This window comes from Cibotium barometz, chromosome 1 (assembly GCF_041138505.1).
Source record: "Cibotium barometz isolate CiBa-2024 chromosome 1, ASM4113850v1, whole genome shotgun sequence".
NCBI lineage: Eukaryota > Viridiplantae > Streptophyta > Polypodiopsida > Cyatheales > Cibotiaceae > Cibotium > Cibotium barometz.
Genome location: NC_141046.1, coordinates 79735901 through 79749128, shown reverse-complemented (window position 1 = coordinate 79749128; position 13228 = coordinate 79735901).

Genomic DNA, 13228 nt, shown 5'->3' with positions numbered 1-13228 from the left:
ATAGACCCAAATCTGCAAGTAGCTTTCTCAACCAAGCTACCTCACATGCTGCCATAGCAGCTCCTCTGTACTTGGCCTCTGTACTGGATAGAGCAACCGTAGGTTGCTTCTTGCTGCTCCAAGTCACAGCAGCACTCCCCAAAGAAAACATGAATCCACTGGTAGATCTTCTATCTGAGATACTACCAGCCCAATCAGCATCTGTGTACCCATGTACACAGATCTCTGTCCCAGTCTCATAGAATATTCCACAATGCAAAGTAGACTTCACATACCTCAGTATGCGTCTCACTGCATCCAAATGCGGTTTCCGTGGAACCTGCATAAACTGACTCACCAACCCAACAGCATAGCTCAAATCTGGTCTGGTGATCGTCATGTAGATCAAACTTCCTACTATGCTCCTGTACATAGTAGGATCCTCCAAGATCTCTCCTGAATCTGCACTCTCAACTTGCCATTCTGATCCAATGGCACAGTTCAATAGGCTTACAGTCTATCATACCATACTTGGACAACATGTCCAAGCCATACTGTCTCTGTAGTAATCCAATACCATGTGGTGACCTAATCACCTCAATGCCCAAGAAATATCTGAGCTCCCCCAGATCCTTCATCTCGAACTTCTGTCTAAGCAAGATCTTTACATCAAAGATCTCTGCATCATGGTCCCCCATAATGATCAAGTCATCTACATAGATGACAACAAGCACAACCCCTCTATCACCATGTCTCACATACAATGAGAAATCTACATTGGCTACATGAAAGCCAATAGTGACAAGATATTCAAAAATCTTGTCAGACCATGCTCTTGGTGCTTGTTTTAAGCCATACAAGGCTTTCTTCAACTTGCAAACATGCTCGGGGTGACCCACATCCTCATAACCAAGTGGCTGCAACATATACACCTCTTCTTGCAAATCCCCATGCAAGAATGCATTCTTTACATCCATCTAATGTAAAGACCATTGCTTTGACGCAGCCACTGCTATCACAACTCTCACCGTTGCCATCTTGGCAACCGGGCTGAAAGTTTCCTCATAATCAATCCGCGCATATCCTTTGGCTACCAATCTAGCCTTGTACCTGTTTATGCTTCCATCACTGTTATGTTTAACTTTGTACACCCACTTGCATCCAATGGCTTTCTTGCCTTCAGGCAATTGCACTAAATCCCAAGTTTCATTTCCATATAGTGCATCCATCTCCTCATCCATAGCTTTCTCCCAACACACATTTCCAATAGCCTCATCAATGCATGTGGGCTCAACAACCTGCACAACCTTTGCCATATATGCATAGTGATGTGCCACATAACCATCATAGGTAAATCTCTGCACAGGATTTCTCACTCTCCCAGATCTTCACAGCTTCTCATTCATGGCTTCCATAGCCTTCTTTACACTAGTAGGTGTTCTCATAGCTGGGATCCCAAGCTCCTCATCAAGGCTCATATCTGAGCCACTAGACTCTCCATCAACATGAGAATGCCCTGCAGAAATGTCAGGCATACCAAGGGGCTCAACCACTTTCTCTTTTCCTTTACGTGATGTAGTAATCACATTTGCAGGGTTGGTATTATGACGCAGCCTGCCACTCCATGGTCTGTCAATAGACCCACTAGACCCGCAACCACTCAAAGACTATGATTGCTGTGACCTGCATTCTGTGCAACCACACTTTCACTCAAATCAGCCCCAAAAGCTTCTTTTTCAGCAGCATACCAGCTGCTCATCTCATCAAAGACAACATCCCTGCTTACCCTCAACTCACGTGTAGTAGGGTTATAACACCTGTATTCCTTTTGCTCAAGGGAATATCCAATAAACACATATTTTTTAGCTTTCGGGATCCAGCTTAGTTCTCAGCTCATCTGGCACATGCACATATGCAATGCATCCAAAGACTTTCAGATGAGACAAATCTGGTTTTCTGCCAGTAAACCTCTCCTCTAGAGTTACATCATGTATGGTTGCAGCAGTTGGAGTCCTGTTCATGATGTATACACCTGTAGAAACAGCCTCAGCCCAATAGCAATGCGGCATATTCTTCTCTTCCATCAATGCTCGGGCAATCTCAGCAATGTGCCTGTTTTTTCGCTCAGCAACTCCATTTTGCTGCGGAGTGTATCTGCATGTAAACTGTCTCTGAATACCATTCTTCTTCAAAAATTCAGAGAACTCATTGGAGAAGTACTCTCCCCCTCCATCTGACCTTAGGCACTTTACATATTTTCCTGTTTGCTTTTTAAACAAAACTCTGAAATTCTGAAAGTGACTCTTCTCTTTCATGAAATATACCCACACTTTCCTTGTGTGGTCATCCATGAAAGTCACATAGTACCTGCAGCCTCCCATAGATATGGTCTTCGTAGGACCCCATACATGTGAATGCACAACATCTAGTGCAATTCTGCTCACATATCTGTTACGTGGAAACACATGCTTTGTTTGCTTCCCAAATTGGCATGCTTCACATATTTTCTGCATACCTTCCACTTTAAATTTTGGTAGCCCTGTCACAATTCCTTTTGTCTGCATAGACTTCAATCTCTGCACATTTACATGTCCAATTCTTTCATGCCATATGTCTGTGTCTGCAACAACTCTTGAACCATTTGCAAACATCGCAGCACTCATTTCAGGCATGTCTACATTCAACGTAAACATTCTGCCCACTCTGTTGCCTTTTGCAACCAACCTGCACTTGTCTTTGAAGTCTTCAACATAACAACCATCAGGGTTAAACCGAACCTGCAACCCTTGCTCAATCATCTGGCCAACTGAAACCAGATTCTTTGTTATGTTCGGTACATGAAGTACATCTGCAAGGTGCTTCACTTTGCCATCCTGCATAGACAATGGCACATCTCCAACGTGGGCAATTGGATGAGCAGTGTCATCCCCTGTTTCCACAAAACCTGGTCTTTCCGGGTTTTTCATCTCCTTGAACCACTCCCCATGACTCGTCATGTGGTTCGAAGCGCCTGAATCCACATACCATACATTATCTTTTTGTGCTGCATCAACATTTTCAGACATGGCATTCACGACATGCTGCATAATAAACAACCTTTCATTATCCTCGTTATTTCTGCTTGAGGATGCATAGTTGTTTTGCTGCACTTTCCCATTTTGCATGTCAGCCTGCTTCTTATAACATTCTGCCTGCACATGTCCATGCTTACCACAATAATAGCATTCACGTGCATCATTATATTGCCTTTGCCAATTTCCACGGCCTCTTTGACTCCCCCTGCCTCTGAATTTGCCTCTTCCACCTGCGTGTTGTTGTTGTTGTTGTTGATTTTGGGACTGTTGTTATTGCTGCTGACCATAATTCTGACTCCCCCTGCCTCTGAATTTGCCTCTTCCACCTGCGTGTTGTTGTTGTTGTTGTTGATTTTGGGACTGTTGTTATTGCTGCTGACCATAATTCTGATTACCTGTTCGGCCACCTCCTTGACCGCGTCCACGGCCTCCTCTACCTCATCCTCTTCCTGAACTTGTGTAGAAGGCCTGTTGCTCTGAACTGTTTTTACTTTGTGAAGACTGTTGGTCTTCACCCAAGTTCTTCTCTTCAATAATCAGCATAGACACCAAATCTGTAAAGTTGGGAATGTTTTCCCGAGTCTGAATAGACGTCTTGAACGCCTTGTATTGTAGCCTGAGACCACGTAGACAGACTTCCACCTTGTTATCATCATCTACTGACACACCAATAGATGCAAGGGATTCCACAATACCCTTTATCTTCAATGCATAGTCATTCACAGACATGCTCTTTTTCTCCACAGTATGAAGTTCATTCTTCAACTGTATCTTACGTGCCTTGGTATTTGTTTCATAGAGCTTTACCAAGGTGTCCCACGCCTCCTTGGGGGACTTGGCATCCTGAATGTGCCCAATCATGGTGTCCTGTATACTAATGGATAGCCAATACATAACCTTCCTGGCTCCTTGGTTCCAGTCTTTAAACTCTTTCACATCTGCAGCAGTCGGATTCTCGGGTGCCTCTTCATGCTCACCTTCTATGTAGTCCCAATAGCCTTTTCCCATCAGGAAATTCGTCAACCTGAACCTCCAAGCATGGAAGTTATTCTTGTCAAGCTTCTCAGCCACAATCTAAGTTATCCCATCATTTGACATCTTGCCAAACACACAATTTTACTAGAAACTGCACTCTGGTTTTTTTGCACAAACTGCTGTATTTTCTGCACAGCAGTACTGCAGTTCTTAAAACAGAGTTTCTGCAGAGAATCGATGACTTACCCGCAGTGCTCGAAATCGCCTGCTTTCTGAAAAATGGAGGTCCAGACGCACCCGAAACGCGTTTTCAGCCTAAAAATTTTAGTCCGATAGGACTGTATAGTTGCCCTATAGCTTTACTCCCGCGAAGAAAGCTCCTCAATCAGAGACCGTTTGCCGGTGCCTCCCATAGAGCTCCCGACAAGGGTGTAGTCACCAACACAATAGGGAAGAGTAGTTGAAGCTCTTACCCTCGTACCGCTTCCTGTGGTTCTCTTGCTTGCAGCTCAGCCCTTAGCACGAACCTGGCTCTGATACCATGAAAAGATGCAGGGGGGAAGAGAGCTTGAGCTCTTGCAAGCACACACACACACTCACAAAACCCTAATAGAGAGCACACAAGGTGAGAGGCTGAAAATCTTCTTCTTCTCTACTCAACACTCAACACACCATATACAAGAATAAGAGTACACACAATATGAAAGGTACTCAACCAAATACATACACGGGTTCTCTATAGTGTGAACCCCACTAAATGAGCTGGCGCTATAACTATGCCAATCTCTAGAATGGCTGTCACACAGCCTGTCATCCCACTGGCCGCATATCACCCAAGATCTCACCAACCATGCCAGTGGTGTAAGTGTGGGTCCTATCCCCCAGGCGGGTCATCACAGTGTCCACCGCCTCACTGGGGATGAGCTCGATATCTCAACAATACGGTGAGCAAACGATCTCAGAATTGAGATCCGACTGGAGCGTTTTGACCGCGACAGCGAGCCCTACAAGACGACGTCCAAGATGGCCCCTTCTCAAAAACGTCAGAATATTGCCTTGGGAGGAGCGCGCAACAACGAGATTAGAGAAGATGCTCTCGATACGGCTCCAACCCTCCCTTTACAAGCTCCTCAAGGAAATGGTGGCCAGGTTAGTTTGGTTATCTTTTAAAGAAGAGTTTTTTATATTAGTGTTAATAAATGTGTATCTTTTCCTTATAAAATAATGACAAAATTATATGAAGTTACGAATTGTGTGATACTGTATTCAATAAATTGCAATTGAAATTGTTATCTTTAAAGAGTGCAAGTTTTTCCTGGCTTCGACACTAACTCTGTTCTATGCTTGTGTAGCCGGGCGGCGTCGTTAGCAAATCTCGGGAATGGCCTAAGGTATCCCTCATACCATTGGGAGAATAAGGTTTGCCGATTGAGGCGAGAGATTATGATGCTGCCTAGTTCTGAGGGCATAGGCTAGTGCGGTGAATAAGCCCACCCTAGTGCGCAGACATCCCTCTGAGGGGTAGGAGGATCGAGCGATGGAGCCTGAGAGGGCGACAGGCCGGCTTGAGTCCTCGCCAGCGGGCGGCGGCGGCGGGCGGCAGCCGACAATGAGGTGTATGGTCCCGTAGGGTTTTGCCCAGGCCAAATTTTAGATCATCGGCATTATAAATAAAAAGAATAAGAGAGCCGGTTTGGCTTGTATGAAATTGATTCATGTATAAACTTTTTTATAAATCTTGACTTTGGCATTATTGTACTGTGGAAAAAGGCTATTTTAACAAATCTTGTGAAAAGGGCCTTAGTTAAGGAACATGTTTATTTATGTCAAACAGTGTGGTAGGATTAATTAGAAAACAAATTGAAGCATGAGTAGGGTGGAAAGTGGGAGGATGGAATGCCTCGACGGCACCATCCTACGGACAGGTGGACCCGATTAGTCGAGTAGCTTTCCAACAGATTAAGTGAAAGACCTACGCTAGATAAATAGGTTCTTGGGCAACTCTATTTTAGAAGACTAGGCCAACGGGCTGTGCCTTGCATGGATGAGAAAAAAAGCATTGCCTCTAGAAATCAAGTCTAGTAGTTGCCCAATTTATGATCAATTACCCTATGGGTGATTTGATTTTTAGAAGATCATGCTCCCCCTCTACGGGATAGGACTAGGTCTTACCTATGAATCGTATCCTTGAATCTCTACATGGTCAAGGTGTTGATAAATAGGAAATTTTCTCCAAGTTAAGACTTAGTGGACTATCTTAAGTGTTTTCCCTATTTTAGAAGGGGGGAACCTTACAGCACTCCAACTAGTTATTTCCTATAGACATTTTAGGAATGAAATACCCAACACTCATTAGGCATTTAAAGTGAGATTTGAATGTAAGTGTGGGTTTTCCAAGAGCTTTCCACGCCTCTAAGAATATGAGATTGGTGCGGACCATAGGATATATATGGGCTTGCCACTACTGTAGATCATTCTCGATTAGGAGTCCAATCCATATTCTTGGTGGGTTGAGTTTTGGTGGTAGTTCAGGGGCAGTGGAAGACTTACTAGCTATTATGGGGGGTGAGGGAGTACACTTTGTGGAAGCAATTGGCGGGGCTAGAGGGTCGGATTCAAGGCACTCCCCGTCCCCAGAAGATCATTGTTACCTTGCCCTGGGTAAGCTTGAGGGTAGTTGCATTGTCATCTGGAGTTGATTATACTATATGTAACATTCTGGACCTAACTTTTGCTAAGGATGACTGCTTCTTTTGTTTCACATGTGGGAACGATGTAAAACTTACAAGCAAATGGTTAGATACAGTATGTATAGTTTGTGTAAAAGACCCACTACGCAATTGAACTTTGGCATGGGTAGTTTTAAAGAGAGGGTTTTTCCAGAGAGAACCATGTTTCCCATGGCAAAAGATTGTGGCTCGCTCTGTGGGAGACAACAAGGCACGTTTTCATTGCATGTTTCTGCCAAAGGCAAAATATATCTAGACCCGTAGGGTGCTTGTTGCATGTTGTGGAGCTACGCTTACACTCAGGGTGTTAAGCAAGGCAATGGCCTTGTAGGGTTCCTGAAGGGTCTGGCCATTTGGGAGCACGAATTTTGTGTGGAGTTTGTGACCTAGGAGGGTGTCAAGTGTAGCAAGGATTTTAAGCCAATTGTGGTTGACTTTGTCACTATTGACAAAAGCGACCGTGCATGGCACCCGCGCATCATCAAAGGCTTGATGACAAGCATCGCAAACCATGAGATCATTGCTCCTGGTGGTGGTCAAGGAGTCTTTAGCATTAGTCGGGTTTATCTCATGAAGGGTCGACCCAAGATGGCATCATAGGCGGCATTATGAAAGTCCATGACCACAAATGTTAGGTGGATTATCATGTCATAGACTTTGACCTTGAGGTCATGCACTAGACCTAAGGGTTTTGTAGAGTTCCCATCTGCAAGCTTGATCACCAACTTGATGGGATCAAGGTGTGGTTGCAGTTTTCCCAATATGTTTGTGTGAGGATACTTACACCAGCACTTCCATCTAGGATGCCTTTGACCACATGTCCATTATAGGAAATGGGCAATGTTGCGTTTGTGTCATCGCCTTAAAAGTATTGTCCCATCGCATTAACGTGAATTGTGGATGTGCCTTTGGGTTGTGGGTGGTAGCCTATGCTTAAGGCTTATGCTTAAGTCTTAAGACCTTTTTATAAGCCTATGCCTTAAGCCTTAAGCATAAGCCTATGCTTAAGGCTATGAATAAGGGCTTAAGGCCTATGCATAAGGCTTATAAAAAATCCTATGCTTAAGGCTCAAGGCTTAGGCATAAGCCTATGCATAAGTCTATGCTTAAGGCTTATGCTTATGCCTTAAGCCCTATGCATAAGCCCTATGCTTATGGATAAGCCTTGTGCATAGGGCTTATGCATAAGCCCTATGTATAAGCCTTTTCTTTTAAGCCTTAAGCCCTATGCATAAGCCTTATGCTTATGGCTTATGGCTTATGCATAAGCCCTATGTATAAGCCTTTTCTTTTAAGCCTTAAGCCCTATGCATAAGCCTTATGCTTATGGCTTATGCATAAGCCTTATGCTTAATGCTTATACATAAGTCTATACTTAAGGCTTATGCATAGGATTAAGGCTTAAGGCTTATGCATAAGCCTATGTGTAAGGCTTAAGGCCTATGCATAGGCCTTATACATAAGCCTTAAGCATAAGCTTATACATATGTCTTATACATAAGTCTATGCTTAAGGCTTATGCATAAGCCTATGCTTAAGGCTTAAGGCCTATGTATAAGCCTATGTGTAAGGATTAAGGCTTATGCATAAGCCTTAAACATAAGCTTATACATATGCCTTATACATAAGCCTATACATATGTCTTATACATAAGCCTAATGTGTAGTGTTATGCATGCATGAAGTTTAAATGTGTAACTAATCATTTTTTCTCATGTTATGTTTTGTAGGTCTTGCAATGTTGTCCTCTTGCAATGTTTTGTAGGTCTTGCAATCATTTTTTCTCATGTTATGTTTTGTAGGTCTTGCTTGACATTGTTGAGGTAAGCTCTCTTATTCATGCAACCATGTTTATTATACCCTTGGGTGCCTAGTTTAGGGTTTAGGCTTATGCATAGAGATATGGGGCATTATTGTAGGCCATCTAGAATGCCGGTTAAGGCAAGTTAGAAGTGGTTATCTGTGAGTAGGTGGTTATAGTGGAGGGAGAGCCCTCGATCTTTTTACTATCCTTCTCTTGTAAAAGAGAAGTTGCCTTTAGATTTAATAGTGGGGAGCATGTGGAAAGTTTCAAGAAGCTATCATCCAAAAGGGACATTGTCCATCCTACTTGTGTAAGAAGTATTGTAGAAGATGTTCTAATACCATATGTTACCTCTCTTTTGTTGATGCTTTAAGCATTATTCTGTTAGAGCATTTTTGTGTTGTTGCCTCTTTTGTTTTGCAGCTCTTGTACTAATCCTCTCTTTCAGCTTTACATAAGAGTGGTAAGCTCTCTTCTTCTTTTGATTACTTACATCATGTTTTTCCTTTATTGCACCCTTGGGTGCTGGGTTTAGGTTTGGCTTAGGTTTACCTCTATTATGCATAGGCTCTTGTAAGCTCTATACATAAAGCTTCTATGCGTAGGCCCTATGCATAGGATTTATGTATAAGGCTCTATGCATAGGTTTTATGGATAGAGCTTTATGCATAAGGCTTATGCAAGCTCTATGCATAAAGCTTTATGCATATGGCTATATGCGTAGAGCTCTATGTATAAAGCTCTATGCATAAAGCTTTATGCATATGGCTATATGCGTAGAGCTCTATGCATAAAGCTTTATGAATATGGCTCTATGAGTAGGATTTATGCATAAGGCTATATGTGTAGTTCTATGCATAAAACTTTATGAATAGACCATGGGGATTTATGCATAAGGCTCTATGCATAAGACTCTATGCATAAGGCTCTATGTATAGAGCTTTATACATAAGGCTCTAGTCTTAAGGCTTTATGTATATGGCCTTTATGTTTTATGCTTCAAGCAATTGACTCTTATGTATGTATTTGGGTTGTGTTGTATATATAGGCAATGTTGATCGATCCATCATAGGATCCAGATGTCACAAATCTATTATCTATTATCAACGAATGATATACGCAATAAGCTTGGTCATAGTTTACTCAGACACCGGTATGGTTCCATCAAACCTTTTCACATACACAAAGTTAACCCTTTATGTGTTCTATAAGTCTTATTATTTAATCGTATATGTAGGCAGGTTTACCATTAGGCCAGTCGTCGACGGCCATGGAACACCATATTAGGAAATTTGGAAAAATCCCCATTCCCACTTTTAAAAAAGTGAATAAGTTTTGGACTATATTTGCAAAAATATTTTAGAATGAATTGTGAAAATCATCTAGATTTGGATGAAATTAGTCAATAAACATACTAATGCAACATAATCATACTCAACATATATTTTCTATCATAACCACTTCACAATTATACTCAAATGTAGATGTTTCAAGTGTGTGGATTCAATTGGATCACTCTCTAGCTCATGCAACATGCACTTCACTAACAATAACAATTATCGTACCTACTTATCAAAGTAATACAAAGTTTGTGATATTGCAAATAATGCCCAAAGACTCATGATTACTATAAATAACCAATAGAGCGTATCCAATAAGCATTAAAAGTAAAGTTTTTTATGTTAACTTTTTCTGTCAAAATAATTTGTTATACTAAATAAATATCGATATACACTAGTGTCCAAAAAAACATAATTTGTTTCACATATTGCATTACAACTACAATATGTTAGAATCAAACATTTATGCCACTATAAAATATGTATTACTTATACATTGAAAAACTTGTAGAAGTGGAATTTGCTAAAAAAAAACACGATAAAATATAAAGGGCATTGCATCAATGTTTAAACCACTAAAACCATGAAACATTTGAGCATTGATAATATCATACACCCAATGGCAACTATTGACCTCCTTGTAGCAGAACACATAGTGTCTGCACAGCCAATCTATCTTCTTGCAGTTCTTAAAACAGAGTTGTGCAGAGAATCGATGACTTACTCGCAGTGCTCGAAATCGCCTGCTTTCTGAAAAATGGAGGTCCTGACATGCCCGAAACGCGTTTTTGGCCCAAAAAATTCTGTCCTACAGTTGCCCTATAGGACACTGTCCTACAGTTGCCCTATAGGACAGTATAGTTGCCCTATAGCTTAACTCCCGTGAAGAAAGCTCCTCAATCAGAGATCATTTTTGCTGGTGCCTCCCGTAGAGCTCCCGACAAGGGTGTAGTCGCCCCAACACAAATAGGGAAGAGTAGTTGAAGCTCTTACCCTCATACCGCTTCCTGTGCTTCTCTTGCTTGCAGCTCAGCCCTTAGCATAAACCAGGCTCTGATACCATGAAAAGATGTAGGGGAGAAGAGAGCTTGAGCTCTTGCAAGCACACACACACTCACAAAACCCTAAAAGAGAGCACACAAGGTGAGAGGCTGAAAATCTTCTTCTTCTTCACACACCACTCAACACTCCATATACAAAGATAAGAGTATACACAATATGAAAGGTACTCAACCAAATACATACTAGGGTTCTCTATAGTGTGAACCCAACTAAATAAGCTGGCGCTATAACTATGTCAGTCTCTAGAATGGCTGTCACATAGCCTGTCATCCCACTGGCCGCATATCACCCATGATCTCACCAACCATGCCAGTGGTGTAAGTGTGGGGCCTATCCCCCAAGTGGGTCATCAGTGTCCACCGCCTCACTAGATGAGCTCGATATCTCAACAGAAGAGAGGAAGGAAGAGAGACCTACAATGTCTCTTAGAACGGGGGCTGTTTTACGAGGAAGGTTGGATTGGCTTAGTCGTAAGCTCTTTTGTGTGTAAGGGATGGAAACATGGATTTCGGTGTTCATTTCCCTAAGATGGTCATCTCCTAGGTTTTTAAGATATTCGGCTATACGGGAGTGGAAGCTGCTACTTTTGTTAACCTTTGTGGGAGTGGTTGGTCTGCAAGCTCTCTAGGATATACCTAAGCTTCATTCAACAGGTCTTAGGTTAGAGATTGATGGGCATGGTTCAAGGTCGGCGGTGGGAGGGTCATCTTCTAATTGCACTTAGCATTCCCTGACCATTTCCTGGACTGCCAAAAGTATCTCCTTTTCCTCAAGGGGGTTAGGCTACTCAGTGAACCTTTTTTGTAATTGGCGTGTCAATAGGTTCTTTGTCTTGGGTAGCAGCACATAGCAAATATTCCTCTTCGGATGAAGAAGTCGATGTGTGAGTTGTAGTCCCACCTTTTGAACCGCTCTACTCGGCTATCTCCCTTGCCAATCCTAGGGGTTTTCTTTCGTGAGAGTTGAGTCACTTGTGCTTGTTCAGGGGCTCTTGCTTGACCTTGGTTTTGTGAAGTTGATGCCTCTGTATAGCGGCATGTACTGTGGCCCTTTGCCAATTTTGCAGTCTTGTTAAGAGGGACTCCTCGGATGAAGCCATCTCTAACACTCATTAAGGCTGGTTCTTACTATAACTTGGTGGCCATCAAAGGTTATTGGCAAGGCTGCATTGAGTTCATCACCTTTGAAGTATTGTCCAAGCTTATTCACTCGAGCCATAGGGGTCCAGTTACCTTATGGGGTATACAATTTTTTTTTTCCTTAGAATCATTAGAGCTATCAGGCTCCATGGTTTTGTGCATGCCTACCTCGAGGCGTCCTTCCATCCAATCCTTCTTCAAATCATTCCATAAGCTTGGGCTACCTTGGAGCAAAAAGCTGATAGGGATTTGGACCTAAGAAGAGAGGAAGGAAGAGAGATCTACAATGTCTCTTGGAATTTGCGAGGAAGGTTGGATTGGCTTAGTCGTAAATTCTTTTGTGTGTAAGGGATGGGAACATGGATTTCGGTGTTCATTTCCCTAAGATGGTCATCTCCTAGGTTTTTATGATATTTGGCTACAGTAGTGGAAGCTGCTGCTTTTGTTAACCTTTGTGGGAGAGGTTGGTTTGGAAGCTCTCCAGGATATCCCTGAGCTTCATCAACAAGTCTCAAGTTAGAGACCGATGGGCATGGTTCAAGGTCGGTGGTGGGAGGGTCATGTGATTGGCATTCCCTGACCAACTCATGGGCTGCCAGAAGTCTCTCCTTTTCCTCAAGGGGGTTAGGCTACTTAGTGAACCTTTTCGGTAATTGGCGTGTCAATAGGTTCTCAGTCTTGGGCAGCAGTGCATAGCAAATCTTCGTCTTCGGATGAAGAAGTCGATGTGTGAGTTGTAGTGCCATCTTTTGAACCTCTCTTGATAACTACTTGGCTCTCTCCCTTGCCAATCCTAGTGGTTTTCTTTCGTGAGCGTCGGTCACTCGTGCTTGTTCAACGGCTCTTGCTTGACCTTGGTTTTTTGAAGTTGATGCCTCTATAGTGGCATGTTCTACGGCCCTTTGCCAATTTTGCAGTCTTGTTACCACGTTGAGAGGGACTCCTCGGATGAAGCCATCTCTAACACTCAGTAGGTTAAGGCTGGTGCTTGCTATAACTTGGTGGCCATCGAAGGTTATTGGCAAGGCTACATTGAGTTCATGACCTTTGAAGTACTGTATAAGCTTATTCACTCAAACCATAGGGGTCCCAGTTACCTTATGGGGTATATAAAATTTTTCTTCCTC